The sequence below is a fragment of the Oryx dammah genome, unplaced genomic scaffold, assembly GCF_014754425.2.
Source record: "Oryx dammah isolate SB20612 unplaced genomic scaffold, SCBI_Odam_1.1 HiC_scaffold_2, whole genome shotgun sequence".
NCBI lineage: Eukaryota > Metazoa > Chordata > Mammalia > Artiodactyla > Bovidae > Oryx > Oryx dammah.
Genome location: NW_024070186.1, coordinates 9,064,336 through 9,081,344, shown reverse-complemented (window position 1 = coordinate 9,081,344; position 17,009 = coordinate 9,064,336).

Here is a 17,009-nt window from a genome sequence, read left to right as displayed (position 1 = left end):
TATACGATTCCATTTGCAGGAAATGTCCAGAATAGGCAAGTCCATAGAAACAGAGTAGATTAATGGTTAGAAGGGGCTGAAGGGAGAGGAACTGGGGAGTGACTGCTAAGGGACCAGGTGTTTCTTTTGAGGGTGAAGAAAACTTTCTGGGATTAGACAGCACTGATAGTTCTACAGATTTTGAATATACTAAAAACAACAGAATTGGATATTTTTAAAGGGTGAATTTTACATGTCAATTGTATCTAGTTTTTAAAAGTACAGCGAGAATTTGAAGTTCCTAAGAGTGTTCCCCCAAAAGATATAAGGGGAAGGGGGTGGAAAGGATAAGTGTTGCTAAGGTAATGAGAAGCAGGGGCTTCTGTGTGGGTGTGGGGTGGTGGGTGAGAAATGTTTGTTTTGCAGGAGAACTAGTGAAACCGAATCCAAGACAGAGGTCACAGAGAAACCAGGAAGGGGCCTCGGGGAAGGAAGGAGGAGTGGAAAGGTGTGAAAGCAACTTAGAAGGAAGAGAAAGGCACTTCTCAGAAGGGACAGGACCCTGGGGAGGGATCTGGTGGCCCAAGGACTCAGAGCGGATAGAAAGCATGTTTGAGGAAGACAGTTCTTCTGGGCAAAAGAATGAGAGAAACAGAATTTTCTTAGGAGCCACCTTGAAGTATATTCTTATATCCATTTAAGATTCTTCCAAAAGCTCTAATAAAGACACAAAGCTCTTTTGAGGCTGTGCTTCCTTACACAGCACAACTCAGGCCAGGATGTGAACACAAAACTCCTCGAGGATGCACTCTATCTAAACTATTATGAGTCCTAATTGATGGAATTTTACTGCACAAGTCATTTAGAAACAGTTTCTGGACTCACTGTTCTTCTGAAGGTGAGCAAATCAATCTCACTTACTAAATGTGTCAGATGTGCAAAATGACAAAATAAGAAATACAGATGAACTGACTCCCCAACAGGCCTGGCTGGAAATTCAATCCATGGCCTCTCCATCCTAAATTCATTGCGTTTCCACCCACTCTTTCTTTAAAATTGCTCAGTAAAATGTTGGACAACATTCCCCAAAGTCTCAAAGGTCTGCACATTCAACATCCATTTTAAAAATATGTAAGACAAGGGCCTTTTTCTTTTCCTGTATTCAAAATATAGAGTTTATGCTCTTTATATATGGAGTCCAGAAAACCTGTACAGATGAACCTCTTGGCAGGGTAGGAATAGAGACGCAGACATAGAGAACTGACATGTAGACACCGTGGGGAGGGAAGGGTGAGACGGACGGGGAGCAGCACGGACATGTGTACACTCCCATGTGTAACACAGACAGTGAGTGGGGCGCGGCTGCACAGCACAGGGAGCTCAGCTCGGGGCTCCGCAACGACCTCGAGGGGCGGGAGGGAGCCTCATATAGCCGATTCACTCTGCTGTGTAGCAGAAACTGATGCAACACGGTAAAGCAGTCATATTTCAAAACAAAAGAAAACAGACCATAAAAGTATGTTCTTGCAATTAGAGGACTCAAAAAAGCGTGTTTCTCCTTGGTAGTCACAGCGTCAATCATGAGAATTCACACTTTTGTGTGCAAGCGTTTCTCATACGTGATAAATCACTTCATTTTTGTGCATTACTGGTTATTTTTTAGATACATTACAATTGTGGGAAATATCCATTAGTCAGTATTCATCAAAATTGTGTTGGAAAGGCTGATGCTGAAGCTGAAACTCCAATACTTCGGCCACCTGATGAGAAGAGCTGACTCATTGGCAAAGACCCTGATGCTGGGAAAGATTGAGGGCAGGAGGAGAAGGGGACGACAGAGCATGAGATGGCTGGATGACATCACTGACTCGATGGACGTGAGTTTGGGTGAACTCCGGGAGTTGGTGATGGACAGGGAGGCCTGGCGTGCTGCGATTCATGGGGTCGCAAAGAGCCGGACATGACTGAGCGACTGAACTGAACTGAACTGAACTGAACTGAACTGAAGAGAACAGTAAACAAGAATTTGGGGCCACCTATTTCTGTCATTTGTTTTCTGTGAGTTTACAAGTCAACTCTTCACTTTTACCTAAAAGCGGTTCCAAATGCTGAAAAAGTCACGGGGGAGTATAAATGCACTCTAATGCTTCAAAGAAGATCGCCGCTTAGATTGTGCCTGTGGCCCATCCTTGCTTTTGGTTCCATCTTAATCTTTTCACTGGTATCAGCACGCCTTTTCTAGCTATTCATAGTAAATATTTACTGCATTTACTACTGAGCTTTGCAGGCCTGCGGGTCTTTGTTGCAACAATTCAACTCAGCCATTGTAAGAACAGTGCAGCCACAGACAATATGAAAACGGATGGGTATAGCTGTGAACATTTACCAAAAAATGAGCATCAGGCCAGATTTGGTCCATGGCCCGTGGTTTGTCGGTCACTGGTTTACAGTATGTTGTTGTCATTCAGTCACCAAATCGTGTCCAACTCTTCACAACCCCTTGAACAGCAGCACACCAGGCCTCCCTGTCCCTCACCATTTCCCAGGGGAGTTTGCCCAAGTTCATGTCCATTGCATCGGTGATGTCGTCCAACCATCTCATCCTCTGTCACCCTCTTCTCCCTCTGCTACCCTCTTCTCCCTCTGCTTATGCTATACTGGAATCAAAAGTCATGATTTATGCTTTACAGTTGATACAGCTGTTGATGAATGATTATATTTCATATTTCTCCTAGTTCAGGGAAGTCATTTTTTTCTTTTCTTTGCACATTGCCAAATTATGTGGCAATGTTATGTCACAGATTTGAAGGTGACACGTTTTAATGGGAAGCAAACATGGTGATATAAAGATAGACATCACTCCAACTCTCCCCAACTCTGTACTACCAGCTTTCTCTGTCCCTCCAAGCTGTAGACACAGAGTTGAGCTCCCACGGAAATGAGATGATGGGGAAGGGTAGAACCACTTTTGGGTGGAAGCTGCGACGTGATGATCAAGACCCTCTGCTTCTCTTCCGCAGTTCTTAGCTTCCGAGAGGATTCGGCGTGGTAAGATCTGGGGAGGCGTGTTCTGAAATTGAGTGTGCTTTGGATTGGGAGCCAAGGCGAGGACCCAGGACGTGATGGAGGTGCTGGTTTCCCTCAGTGTGATAGCAGGTCACAGGTCACAGGCCCTCCCCGTGTGCCATTTGGTGTGTACTCACCCTACCCCTCCCTGATTACAGATGCTGGAGAGCCTGCTAGTTACCTTGAAGTTTTCTTATCCTAATCCTAACCTGTTCTCTTTCTCTACGATCCACTCCAAAAAGCTCACCTAGAACTCCTGATGCTTGCTTTCCACCTCTCACAGGAAAGTCTTCTCCGCTTTGTTCTGTTCTCCCATCTCCAGAAAATGTAGCTGTAATTCCCGTTCCCACAGCTGTCTCTGGCTGGAGAAGACCCTTATTTTTCAACAGGGAGACAATCTTGCATATTTAAGTTCAACTTTCACATTATCCCAGGCAGCTCAAGTTGTGAACAAATAACTTGTTATTAATAAAAATTTAACAGCTCTGATATATAATTATTTTTCTATAATTTAGAGTGGATTTAATGTTAGCCCTGAAATAATGTCTTCTGGGTTTTTTTGGCCATGCCATCTGACATGTGGGATCTTAATTCCCCAACCAGGGATTGAACCCAGGCCCCCTGCATTCGAAGCATGGACTCTTATCCACTGGAGCACCATACCTGGTCCAATGTCATTTTTTTTGATCCCTGGATGGGGAAGATCCCCTGCAGGAGGGCATGGCAACCCACTCCAGTATTCTTGCCTGGAGAATCCCATGGACAGAGGAGCCTGGTGGGCTACAGTCCATGGGGTCGCAAAGAATCAGACACAATTGAAGCAACTTAGCATGCATGTGCGACCTTAAAAAGCCTCCAAACTATGGCGTTTACACTCTGCTGTGTACCTAAAGGGGCCTGTCTAATACAGTGTGAAGACTTACAGTTTGGGAGCTGGTGAACATTCATTTCCGGGCCCTCAGATGGTTCACTTCTGCTCTCTGGGCCCCAATGTGATCAGATGATTCTCATTTGCTAGTTACAAGACACCCTGTACCAGAAAAACACATAGCCGCCAACGAGCCCTCAAGAGAGGGCATTCCTGCATACTGACAGCCACCACTATCCTCAGGCATATTTTCACCCAGAGGAATAAACATCCTAGTAGGAAGAGACATGAAATGCGAACCTTGAAGTCATAATTCAACGTCTAAGGACTCACAAACCGGTTCAGGTTTATTAGATGGCTAATAAAAATAAATCATGGTCATGTTTTTAAAATGACTTCCCATGTGTTGTGGTTACTTCTCAGGCACACTGTAAATTAGCTGTGAAGGGCTACTTCCTGCTGGGACATTTTTTTTTTTTCTCCCTCAAATATAAAGGGTTATAAGGCTAGAGAATGCAGACGCGCATCATGTCTGCAGAAATCATTAAAAAAGATCAAATGTAATATGTACTTTCAACATGGACAACGGGCTTTGAGATTTTCCATTCAGGCATCCTCGAACACCGCCTCCAGCGTTTGCCAATTACTTCTGACAAATACCATTTGGGCCTGAGTGATGCTGTAAGTGAAATAAAACAGTGAGAGGGGAAAAAAAAAAACAGAGCATGATAAAAGGCATTTTTTTTTTGGTCTACTGAGAACTTACTGTAAGTTATCCATTCACGGGGGAAGGCCTTGCTTCCTGCCAGGGACGGGCCCCATGTGATCCAGAGTTCTAAGGTGACTTTTGTTTGACAGTAATAGGAAGAGAAGACAAAACTGAGTTTTCAAGTCCCTTGAAAGGGAGTTCGCTCTTTTTTTCCCCCCTCACAAAGGCAAATATGTCTATAAACAAAGGAAGGGACGGCAGGCACTGCTGCAACCCCCATTCTGCACAATATGAGCTAATGGATGAGAACAGTGTTGTGAAATCAGCCTGGCTCGGATCTGAGTGTGGAGCATGTCAGAACCTGCAGAGCACCCAGGCCGGCATTTAGGGGGCAGCTGACTGGTCCTACCCACATCCTATCTCTCCTGAAATCTCTTCCACTTCTGAGGTCTTTCTGTCCCAGAACCCATGGGCGGCCTCTGACACATGGGGACCACATCCACCCCCATGACAACCATCACCTTGGTCTTCAAGACTCCAAGTCGACCTTAGTGCTAAAGGGAATCAGAAAGTAGCTTGTGAAAATGGCCAGAAAGAAGCTGGACGGATATAAAGGCTACCTGAAAGGGACTTCGCCTCCTACTCCCCTGGGCTGGGCTCTCCCCAGGTATCAGAACAGTGTCCGGTGGGGAAGAAATCCATTCACACGTGGCACCCATCTGGTGCAGTGCTGGCCCCTAGGAAGGTTGCACTCCCTGGAATTCCTAAGTTAACGGTATAGCCCAGTCTGAAAAATCCCCGGACTCTTCTAGTCCAAGCCCCACAGCCCCCAGGCATCACAGTGGTTCAGTGAATTCAGAAGCGCACCGCTGCACTGGGATCTATTTTTCCCCTGTAAAAGTGAACCTCAGAAATGTAAGGGAGACTGGGGTTCCGAGGCTGATTGCCCAGCTGCCCCCAGCCAGGGGTGTGGGTGAGGAGCTGGGTGGCTTCTATCAGGCCACCTCCCCTGGCACTTCACAGGTATTTGAGAACCTCCATCCCTCAAACTCAAAGGGGCAAAACTGTGATAATCACAGAAAATCTGGCCTCCGGAGTCCTCCCAGCAGAGTCCCCGGGCCCCGCCTTACCGTCTGTAGGTGAGTGACTCTAACGGCAGCCTCGTGTCAAGGATGGGCATCCCCCAGCTGTGCCAAATATCTGCTGATGGTCAGGCCAACTGGTCCAGGAGACTGGGAATTCTCTACCAAAATGGCCTGAAGTCTGCCTGAAGCCACACTTCTGCTTTTGTTCTGGTTTTGTGTTTTTGTTTTTTTTTTTTTAATGTATTTGTTTATTTGGCTCTGCGGGTACTGGGTTGTGGCATGTAGGGTCTAGTTCCCTGACCAGGGATCGAACCCAGGTCCCCTATGCTGGGAACCCAGAGTCTTAACCACTGGACCCCCAGGGACGTCCCCAGTCACACTTTGAGGAACTGCTTCTCTAACTCTTAGTAGGTCCAGGGCAGGATCTGAGACTGAATTTCTCAAAAGCTCCTTGATGCTGTTGATCTGCAGATCACCTTTAAGGACCAGGGTCCTAAGGCAAGCAACCCCAGTAAAAGAGGCTGAAAGAGCTTCTTTAGCTTCCTGAGGGACATTTTTGGTGGCAGAAGCCTCCCCAATAGATTGCTGCCAACAAGTAAACTATAAAAGATGATGAATCCCAACAGCTGCTCACTGCCAATATTCTGCTTCTACTAGTATGCAAGATGCTGCCTTCTAACTATAAGGGACAGAATATTTCTTCTTCCATACAATTTCTGCTGATGGCTGTGTCCATGTGAACCACAGCTCCCAAGCTGGGATACAGTGGGGCTCCCTAACCAGCACTTGTTATCCCAACCTGAACACTGGGTGCAGAATAGGTTTCCCAAATAGCCAGCTACCTCTGGTAAGGAAACTCCAATCAGAGACACTGTCATCTATAGTTTTCTCCACTCTTCCAATTAAGGGGGAAAGCTTCAATACCACAGTAAAGGCCTCACCAGGTCATGCTAGCATGCTGTAGGTGAAATGCCCAAGAGAAAGCAAACACCCACTCAAGACAAGGCTGTGTGTGTTAATCACTCAGTCCTGTCCAACTTTTTGTGACCCCATGGACTGCAGCCCGCCAGGCTCCTCTGTCCATGGGGATTCTCCAGGTAAGAATACCGGAGTGGGTAGCCGTTCCCTTCTTCAGGGGATCTTCCCGACCCAGGGATCGAACCCAGGACTCCTGCATTGCAGGCGGATTCTTTACCATCAGAACCACTTGGGAAACACAAGGCTGGGATATGTATAAATAGCAAAGGGAGTGGAGGGAAAGAGGAGAAGGCAGAAACCATGAGGACTGGAGCTCCCCTGGTCTGCAAGTTGGATGAGTCTTGATGGAAGGACAGGTCATGGGTGCCCTGGGAAAGTCCAGCAAACCAAAGAGCTCATTTCAAATGAGACATTCCCTCCCCCACCGCACCCCACCCCGACTGCGCAGTCACGAGGCGACGCTGTGCTGGGTCACGTCCCATGCCCGGCCTTTTGGGGGTCTGGAACCTGTCGGCCACCTGCAGACTCAGCAGTTCAAGGGCACCCTGGCTTTGTTTTCATTCCACTTTGAAGCTCTGTCCTCAGATCAAACGTGGGCCTGTAACAGCAGACAGGCAGCCCTCCCCTGCTCTGGGAGAAATGGCTACTTTCCAGCTCTCCACCGAAGGGACCGCTTTCTAATTTGAGAAGCATCTGGCAGAAGAGGAGACACAGGAGTCACCATCGCCCCCCCTTCCTTTGTGTGGGTGGTCAGTTCAAACTCCTTCAAAGGACCCTTGCTCCGTTTGCCTGCATGTCAGGACCTGTCTACCAGCCGCCAATGATGGAAATTAAAACCTGTGACCCGGTGCATGAAAGATTCTTTCCTTCTCAAAACAAGTCCCAAATATCGACCTCTGTTTATAGCTTGTCTGTTGGCAGAGACTGGGCAGTTCCTGCCTCTTATCACAGGCCCCTCCTCTCACCCCCACCTGGCCAGGTCCTCTAGCAGCCCTCACCTTGAACTAAAGCTTATCTGCCTGTGTTTCTCACCCAAGGAGATCCAGGGGCCCACAGGAGAATATGAAGTCTGACTTTATCCTAGAAGCAACGCACAGAGCAGTTTTTTGCCTTGTCTGGATCCTAACGTCTGAGAAAAACACACACACACAAAAACAAACACTGTTGCCCGATTTCCACGGTAGCCTCCATGACCTGAGTCAGCATTCTCGGTTGGGTGGGCCTCGTGTGCCATCTAGTGTTCAAAGGTAGAAGTGTCTCAAAGTCATCGCAAAGTCCCCTAGAATCAGAGATCCGATTCATATTTTTCAGCCACCAACCACAACACTTGGGACCCTCACTGGTGTAGCTTGTTTTTAAAGGAGATGCGTGAAAAGAACTAAAGTGTACTGAGCACCTGTTCTGATCTGACCACCCTATTTAACCCTCCTGACTGAACCAAACGCTAAAACATTTGTGTTTTGGATCCATCTGTGCTCCACGTGGATTGGTACTTATATTTAAAAAATACTTAGGCAGCATAAACTTGTACAGCAGTACAGCAATTGGTACTCTCTGTCCTGCCTTCCCAGACTACTGCGGTTATAAGTTTGAAAATCCAGAATGTTCCAGCTGGGAGAAGTTGAAAGAGTTGGTCCTGTAGCCAGGAGACTTCGAGAAGGAAGTTTGCTGAACATCAGAGTCACCCGGGAGCTCTAGGACCCCGAGGATCTCGGCACACTCCAGGCCAGTTCAGTCAGACCCTCTGGAGTGGGACCCCAGCCTCTGTAGTACTGAAAGGTCAACATGTGAGAAGGCGGTGACATCAGCAAGAGGGGGGGTTAGGAGGCGCCAGTGTTTATGTCTTCATAAAAACAGTAAACAACTGCAAACCGACTAGCTCAGGAAAGCTCTGGAGTACAACGACAAAGCGGACAAAAGCCTGCAGAGCTCAACCACTGGGATGATCACGTGGACAGAACAGGAAGTGTTTCATCTGTGTCACCCCACGCTCGAGGCAAGAGCTCGAGTGCTCACCACACGCAGGACGGCAGCCGCGGCGGCCCGGAGCCCTGCCCTCAGTCTCGGCCCGAGCCTTGTGCCTCCACGTCCAGGTCAGCCTCTGGGTCCCAGGTCACACCTGACCATTCCCAGTCTCTCCCGGCTACCGCCCCGGGCCCCACACCCGGGTCCCCGATCGCCACTCTGAGCCATCACTGCCGAGACACACTGTCTGTGCTCCCAGCCCTGCCCCTGGGGCCCAGGTCAAAGCTCTGAACTGTCCTTGCCAGAGGCCAACTGTCATTGCCCTGAGCCCTGCTCCCCGGATCCTGCTGCCAGGTATTAACGGGCCAACACAGGTAGGTGGCCCTCCACGGCATGGTTTAGCAGAGACATCACTTTGCCAACAAAGGTCCGTCTAGTCAAGGCTATGGTTTTTCCAGTGGCCACGTATGGATGTGAGAGCTGGACTGTAAAGAAAGCTGAGCACAGAATAATTGATGCTTTTGAACTATGGTGTTGGAGAAGACTCTTGAGAGTCCCTTGGACTGCAAGGAGATCCAGCCAGTCCATCCTGTAGGAAATCAGTCCTGAATATTCATTGGAAGGACTGATGTTGAAGCTGAAACTCCAATACTTTGGCTATCTGATGCAAAGAGCTGACTCATTTGAAAAGACCCTGATGCTGGGAAAGATTGAAGGTGGGAAGAGAAGGGGACGATAGAGGATGGGGTGGTTGGATGGCATTATGGACGTGAGCTTGGGTAGACTCCGGGAGTTGCTAATGGACTGGGAGGCCTGGTGTGCTGCAGTCCACAGGGTTGCAAAGAGTCAGACATGAGTCAGACACGACTGAGTGACTAAACTGAACTGAAATGAACCAGGTAGGTGCTATCACCATCCTACGACTGCCCCTCAAGCTGGAGCCAAAGTTGGGACTTTGACCCACCACCTGGAGGTTGGGTGGCGACTGCACCCTGCACCCCGGGGCCGGGGACCAAGCCACTGCTGCACCTTGTCACTTCAGGTCCCGAGCCTCTTCTGCACCACCACTACCACCCCTGCCAGAGTCACTGTGGTAAGACCCCAGAGACCCGGACTTGGGTCCACAGGTGGTCTGCACACACGCCCACACCTTAGACAGCAGCGCCTCTGCCTCAGCAAATGGCCCCAGGGCTCCAGGTCCACTCCAGGTCTGCCAGCACACCAGATCACAGCCAAGAAGGACCCTACTGGCTAGAAGTTCCTCCCGAGGGGAAAACGGAACAGAAGACCCAGCAACCTTCACCTCCAAGGCTCCCAAAAGCCTTCATTGCTAAAGGTACCCGTAGGAGGACTTTCGCACAGAGGACTCTGGCCATTTGCACCTCTCTGACCTCAGCCGACAGAGCTGCACAGGGACTACGCTGCTGGGCCTTCCAAGAAGGACAGACGCTGCAGCCTGCCAGGCTGGCACCCTTCCAGCCACCTCTCGGTGAAAGTCTTCTCCCACTAAAGGCAGTCCAAAAGGTGATGCGTGTGTGCTAAGTCACTTCCGTCGTGTCTGACTCTGTGCGACCCCATGGACTGTACGTAGCCCACCAGGCTTCTCTGTCCGTGGAATTCTCCAGGCAAGAATGCTGGAATGGGTTGCTATTTCCTTTTCCAGGGGATCTTCCTGACCCAGGGATGGAACCCAGGTCTCCTGCACTGCAGGCAGATTCTTTACCATCTGAGTCACCAGGGAAGCCTTTTTTTTAAAAAAACAAACAAACAAACAGAAACCTTGGAGCTGAAGACCATGAGTGAAATGAAAAAGTGCATCAGAGAGCTTCAGCAGGAGGCTCAATTAGGCAGAAGAAAAATATCCGTGTAGATGGAGGAGAGAAAAGTTCAATTGAAAAAGAGTGAAGAAAACGTATGTGAATCATGGGATGTTGTTTTTGTTTAGTTGTTAAGTCATGTCCGACTCTTTGAGACCCCATGGATGATGGCCCACCAGGCTCCTCTGTCCATGGGATTCTCCAGGCCAGAATACTGGAGTGGGTTGCCGTTTCCTTCCCCAGGGGATTTTCCTGGACCAGGGATTGAACCCACATCCCCTGCATTGGCAGGCAGATTCTTTATCACCGAGCCACCTGGGAAGCCCTCTACAAGGTGTAGGTATCTCAAGTCATCATGCTGTACACTTTAAATATATACAATTTATTTGTTGATTATTCCTCAATAAAGTTTAAAACACACACACACACGGGATTCCCATGAATGATTAAGGCCTTGAACCGCTGGCCCTACCTTCACTATCTGAGGCTGGGAGGCAGGTCACCCAGGACACTGGGTCCCAGAGATGACCTGAGGATTAAAGGTGTGCTGCCCGCCTCCAGCACACCCTATACTTGACCTGCTTCCCTGGGGCATCCTGAATCCCGCTTTCCTCTTCATCAGTTTTGAGTCTCCGTTTGTGAAAAGGGCAAAGTTAGAACTACATTATTTACTGTCCTAATAATTGCTAAGTACATGCTTTGCCTTCCTGGGTTTCAACCTACCTTCCGATTCAGCTAGTAAAGAATCCGCCTGCAAAGCAGGAGACCTGGGTTCAGTCTATGGGATGAGACGATCCCCTGGAGAAGGGAAAGGCTACCCACTCAAGTATTCTGACCTGGAGACTCTCACGGACTGTATTGTCCAAAGAGTCGGACATAACTGAGCAACTTTGACTTTCACTTTCCAATTCAGAAGGCTTCCAGGAGTTGGTGGCCAGAGCTGCAGAGCTGGACAAGGACCCTTAAGATCAACAGGGACCCCCACCCCCACCCCAAGACAAATTCCTCCAGGATAGGATAAGCCCGCCTGGTGGGACTACCCTCCCCTCCTGCTCCTCTGATCACACCTGCTGCCCTCTGTGGAAGGTGGGTCTTCACAGTGCCTGGGAGGGGCTAGAAAACTGAAACTCCACCATAAAAAGTGAGGCTGCAGGGAGAGGGGTTGGCTCATAGGAACTTCCAGGCAGGCCTTCTCTCTCCTCAAAGCTTGACGCTGCCTGGTTCCTCGTGGCCAGTGAAGTCACCCGTTAGAACCCAAAAGCGAGACAAAACAGAACCAGCTGCTGAGTTGGCCCATCCCCACCCTGTCCCCTAGGCTGCCCATCTTTGGCGGTAGAAACATGTAACTGACAAGTGATGGCCTTGAACTCAGATGCTCCTGGGGTCAAACCCCAAGTCCCTTAGCCCCGCTACATCCCAGTGTCTTCATGTCTCATAAAGATGTAATATGTGCGTCCGGGTGGCGCTGGTGGTGAGGAATCCACCTGCCACTGCAGGAGACGTAAGAGGTTCGATCCCTGAGTCGGGGAGATCTCCTGGGGAGGGACATGGCAAACCACTCCAGTGTTCTTGCCTGGAGCATCCCATGGACAGAGGAGCCCAGCAGGCTACAGTCCACGGGGTCCCAAAGAGTCAGACACGACTGAAGAGACTTAGCGTGCATACAGGTGCGTCCAAGAGCAGAGGAGGGGCTGGGATGAGGGCAGAGACCTCTGTGAGTCCCTGGACCCTTCAAGGCTGACGCTACCAATCCCCTTTCTCCTCCAATGCCTGGTTCCTGCTTTCTGGTTCTTCCCAGAAGAATACAGTTCAGGGAGTTCCTCTGGGGCTGTGTCTGATCTGATACTCTGGAGGGAGGATGCAGGAAAGGGGAGAGAGCGCACTAGAAATGACAAGAAAATGTGACTGCTGATGCTAAGCCCACGGCCCAGAGCAAGCTCCCCCAGGGTTCGATCCCTGGATCAGGAACATTCCCCTGGAGAAGGCAATGGCAACCCACTCCAGTACTCTTGCCTGGAAAATCCCATGGATGGAGGAGCCTGGTAGGCTACAGTCCATGGGGTCACAAAAAGTCAGACATGACTGAGCAACTTCACTGCCCAACACTTCACATCAAGAGTCCATAGAATAACTGCAGGAAGCCCTGGGAAGACCAGGGCTCAGGGTTAAGGGCACAGGCCTCCTCTGGTGTCTCAAACTTAGGACCTTGCAGCCAACACTCCCTGAAATCCCCCAGGAGCTCAGCAAATACACATTCGTGGAACCACAACCCCGGTCCCCTCGAGACTGACTCAGTGGGTTTGGGCTGGGCTCCTGCCCCCTGACTGTTTCTGACGTGAGTCAGGGGACCCGTCCTGACAAACATGAGCCTCATAAAGGCCCCGCCTGCCTGTGGCAGAGGGCACATCACCCCTCGCTAACCTGTCCTCTGTCACGATCCTGATCCTACTCTCCGCAGAGCCTGTTTCCTTTTCTATAGCCAAAGCCGTGCCGTGTTCAGTCGTGTCCAACTCTTTGCGATTCCCATGGACCATAGCCCGCCAGGCTCTTCTGTCCATGGAATTCTCCAGGCAAGAATACTGGAGTGGGGTTGCCATTTCCTCCTCCTCCAGGGGATCTTCCCGACCCAGGGGGGGAACCCTCATCTCCATTTCCTGCATTGGCAGGCGGATTCTTTTCCACTGAGCCACCGGGGAAGCCCAGGTTTTCTAGAAAACGTGGCTCGTAACACACCCTCTTGGGGTCAGTGTGAAATCGGGGCTCTGGTCTGAGCTTTCTTGTATGGAGGGCTCTCTGTCAAGGGGAGGTGGTGGTCCAAGCCAGGAGGGAAGGTGCTCAACGGCAGAACCACAGGACCCAGCCATCCCAGTGTTCGTCCCAGGGAGACCATTCGTTCCAGGGAGACCATTCCAGCTGCATTTGGCTTGCAGGAGGTTCTGATCGGGCGAGGGGAGGTGCCCACGGAAGCCAGCCTGTGTCTCACCAACAGTCGTGCAGCAGGAACCTTAGGAGGGTGGGGGTGGAGGGACTGCTAGCTGTGTGACCCCAGCTGTGACCTCTCTGACCTTCCGCTTCCAGATTTACAAAACCAGGAAGGTATTACCTCACAGATGGTTTTAAGGATTAAAGAGGGTGATAAATGTCACGCACGGGGCACAGGGCCTAACACTGCCAGGGTGTTACCATCATCCTCAGGTTGACAGACTCTAGGCCTGGCTTCCCAGGTGGCTTTAGTGGTAAAGAACCCACCTGTCAGTGCAGGAGATGAGAGATGGGTCGGGAAGATCCCCTGGAGAAGGAAATGGCAACCCACTCCAGGATTCTTGCCTGGAAAATGCTATGGGCAGGAAAGCATGGCAGACTGCAGTCCACGGGGGCTCAAAGAGTCAGATATGACTGAAGCAACTTAGCACGCACTCAGTCCGGCCTGTGAAAAAGTGTTAGCTTGGCATGAAAAGACGGACAGAATTTTCCAGTCAGTACTAACCCTATCTATATATATTTTTTGACTGTGCTGGGTCTGCATTGCTGCCCACGGGCTGCCCACAGCTCCAGCTGTGATGCTGGGGCTTCTCGATTGCAGTGGCTTCTCCGGTGGCAGAGCAGGCCTCAGTCACTGGGGTGCACAGGCTTAGTCATCCCCTGGCATGTGGGATCCTCCCAGACCAAGGATCCAAAGCGTGCCCCCTGCATTGGCAGGCGGACACTTAACCAGTGGACCGCCAGGGAAGTCCCTAACCCTACATTTTTAAAAGTAGTTTTATTGAAATATATAGCTTACATGCCATACAATTCAGCCATTTAAAGTTTATAATTCAAGGGGTTTTAGCATATTTAGTTGTGCAATGATCACCACAATCAATTTTAGAATATTTTCATCACCCCAAAAAGGAACCCCGCACTCTTTAGCTGTCGCCCTCCAATCCCTCCAGGACTCTCCCCCGCCTTCAATCACTAGTCGACTTTCCACCTCTAGGTGGTGGTTTACTCACCAAGTTGTGTCAAACTCTTTCGACCCCATGGACTGTAGCCCTCCAGGCTCCGTCCCTGGGATTGTCCAGGCAAGAATACTGGAGTGGGTTGCCATTCCCTTCTCCAGGGGATCGTCCCAACCCAGGGATCAAACCTGGGTCTTCTGCATGGAAGGCAGATTCTTTAGGGAGTGAGCAACCAGGGAACTGCCCCTCACCTCGAGAGACTTGTAGCTGGATTCTTCTCTTCAGCATGATGTTAAGGTCCATCCATATGGCCTGTGTGTCAGTGCTTCCCCACTTCTACGGTGAGTAACATTGTGCTTGACGGGTAGGCCGCCTTTGTTTATCCATTCATCCACTGACAGGCATTTGGGCTGAGGGCTGCTATGAATATTCATGCTCACGCTTTGACATGGATGCACGTTTCCAGTTCTCTTGGGTATGTACCTAAAAGGGGAAGTGTTGGGTCTGCGCCCCTTTCCTTTCCAGCAGCAGCATATGAGGTCCCGGCTTCTCCACATCCTCCACACCTGTTGCTAGAGGGTGTGAAGCAGTACACTTACATTTTTACTAAACCGTACTCTATTTTTGTGAGCAGTTTTATTTTTAATTTAGTCATAGCGTAGTGTTAAAACTACATGGAACAGAAGGAAATTAAACAAGAAACCAACTCCTCAAGGAAAGGTTACAACAGAATGATAAAAAACAGAAACGTCCTCTGCAAGGTGAGAGGGAACAGTCTGGAGGGAGCAGATGGCACTGCTGTACAGGGCACACATTGTTGCCTGGGGACCACACTCGTGTGCACGGCACACCGCACTGCTGTCTGTGGTGTCACATGGCTGTACGTGATACAATGACCCTGGTGCGTGGGGTACGCTGCATTGTTGAATGTGATACGATTGTGGTACAGTGACCCCGGTGTGTGCAGCACACTGCGTTGTAGGATGTGGCCTGGTGTTTCCCGCGGCACAATCACACGGAGGTGTGTGGCGCGCTGCACTGCAGTGTCTAGTGCGACATCACTGTAGGGGACACTGGTGTGTGGCACACTGCTTTGCTGCCTGTGGTGCAACGACACTGCTGTGCGTGGTACACTGGCAGGGATACAGAAAAGTACACCAGGCCTTCCTCCTAATCTTGTTCCCGGGAACTCACACGTGACCTCCTGCATCTGCAAAACAAAGCTCTTTTCCAGTAAACTCACACCGTGGCATTCCTGACAAAGCTCTACATTCAAACGTCAGCTGATAAAACAGAATAGATTTTGTTATTCTTCCTCCTCGGGACAACACTTACTGCCCCACACTCATCTATCACAGGATGTAGCTGCTGTTTACCAACCGAGGGGCTAAAATAAACCCCTCACTTCTGTGCCGACGGCTCCTTCGAGGGGGTGTCCAGGTGCTTCGACGAAAGCCGTCTTCAGGGAATCACAGCCCTGGTTTCCTGAAAGGTCATCCCCAGTCTCACCTTCAGGCAGCAGCACTTCAAGTGCCCTGGTCTGAAGCGAGCCTCCTCTACATCTAGCTTGAAAGATTCGAGCAACGCCTTGAACCATCCTTAACCTTTCAGCGCCTGTCCCCTCGGGCCAGTCAGCAGCTGGAGCTTTACCAGCCACAAACTCTGGAACCAGACACCAACAAGGGCGGGTGTGTCAGGAACCTGAGGCCAGCCCAAGGTCTAGAAAAGAGAAAAAAAAAGGGTGGGGGGAAGGAGGGAAATGGCGACAGGGGAGGGGTGGTGAGTGAGAGAAGGGCCCAGATGGCACCGCTGGTAGGAGACTCACCTGCTGAGGCCCTCACGGAGCCCAGCATGGTCGAGCCCAGGGAGGTGGTGCGTGGCCTGCCTGCGATCCACCCCTTGGGCCGCACTGTCCACAGGAGCCACTCGAGTCTTGCAAGGAGTCGGAATACATTTACACGCCAAGCATCATCTGCAAACTGAGAGTCTTATAATACTGGGGTTTTTTCAATTAATTTTTATTGGAGTATAGTTGGTTTACAATGTCATGTTGGTTCCTGCTGTACAGCAAAGCAAACCAGTGATACGCACACATGCATACATATATACATTCTTTTTTTTAAGATTCTTTTCCCGTAATCATCAGTACAGAGGATTGAGGAGAGGTCCCTGTGTCCCCAGGAGGTTCCTATTAGACTACTGTTTTCTTTTCAAACAAGGGTAGATCTGTTGCAGATGACGAAACAGTTCTCATTTGCAAATGTCTGAGTGGTTATTTCTTGTCACTGTCCATTTTTTCTAATCATGGACAACGAAAGCACACAAGTACCACATCGGTCTATCAAGTTTTTCTTGTCAAGGGGAGGTTTTAGTTTCAAAAGGTGTAAAGCATCTACCAGCAGGAATTAACATGTGTGTGCTCACTCACTCAGTCGGGTCCAACTCTTTGGGACCCCATGGACTGCAGCCACCAGGCTCCTCTGTCCACGGGATTTGCTGGGCAAGAATACTGGCGTGGGTTGCCATTCCCATCTCCAGGGGGATCTTCCCAACTCAGGGATCAAACCCACATCTTTTATGTCTCCTGCACTGGCAGGCAGGTTC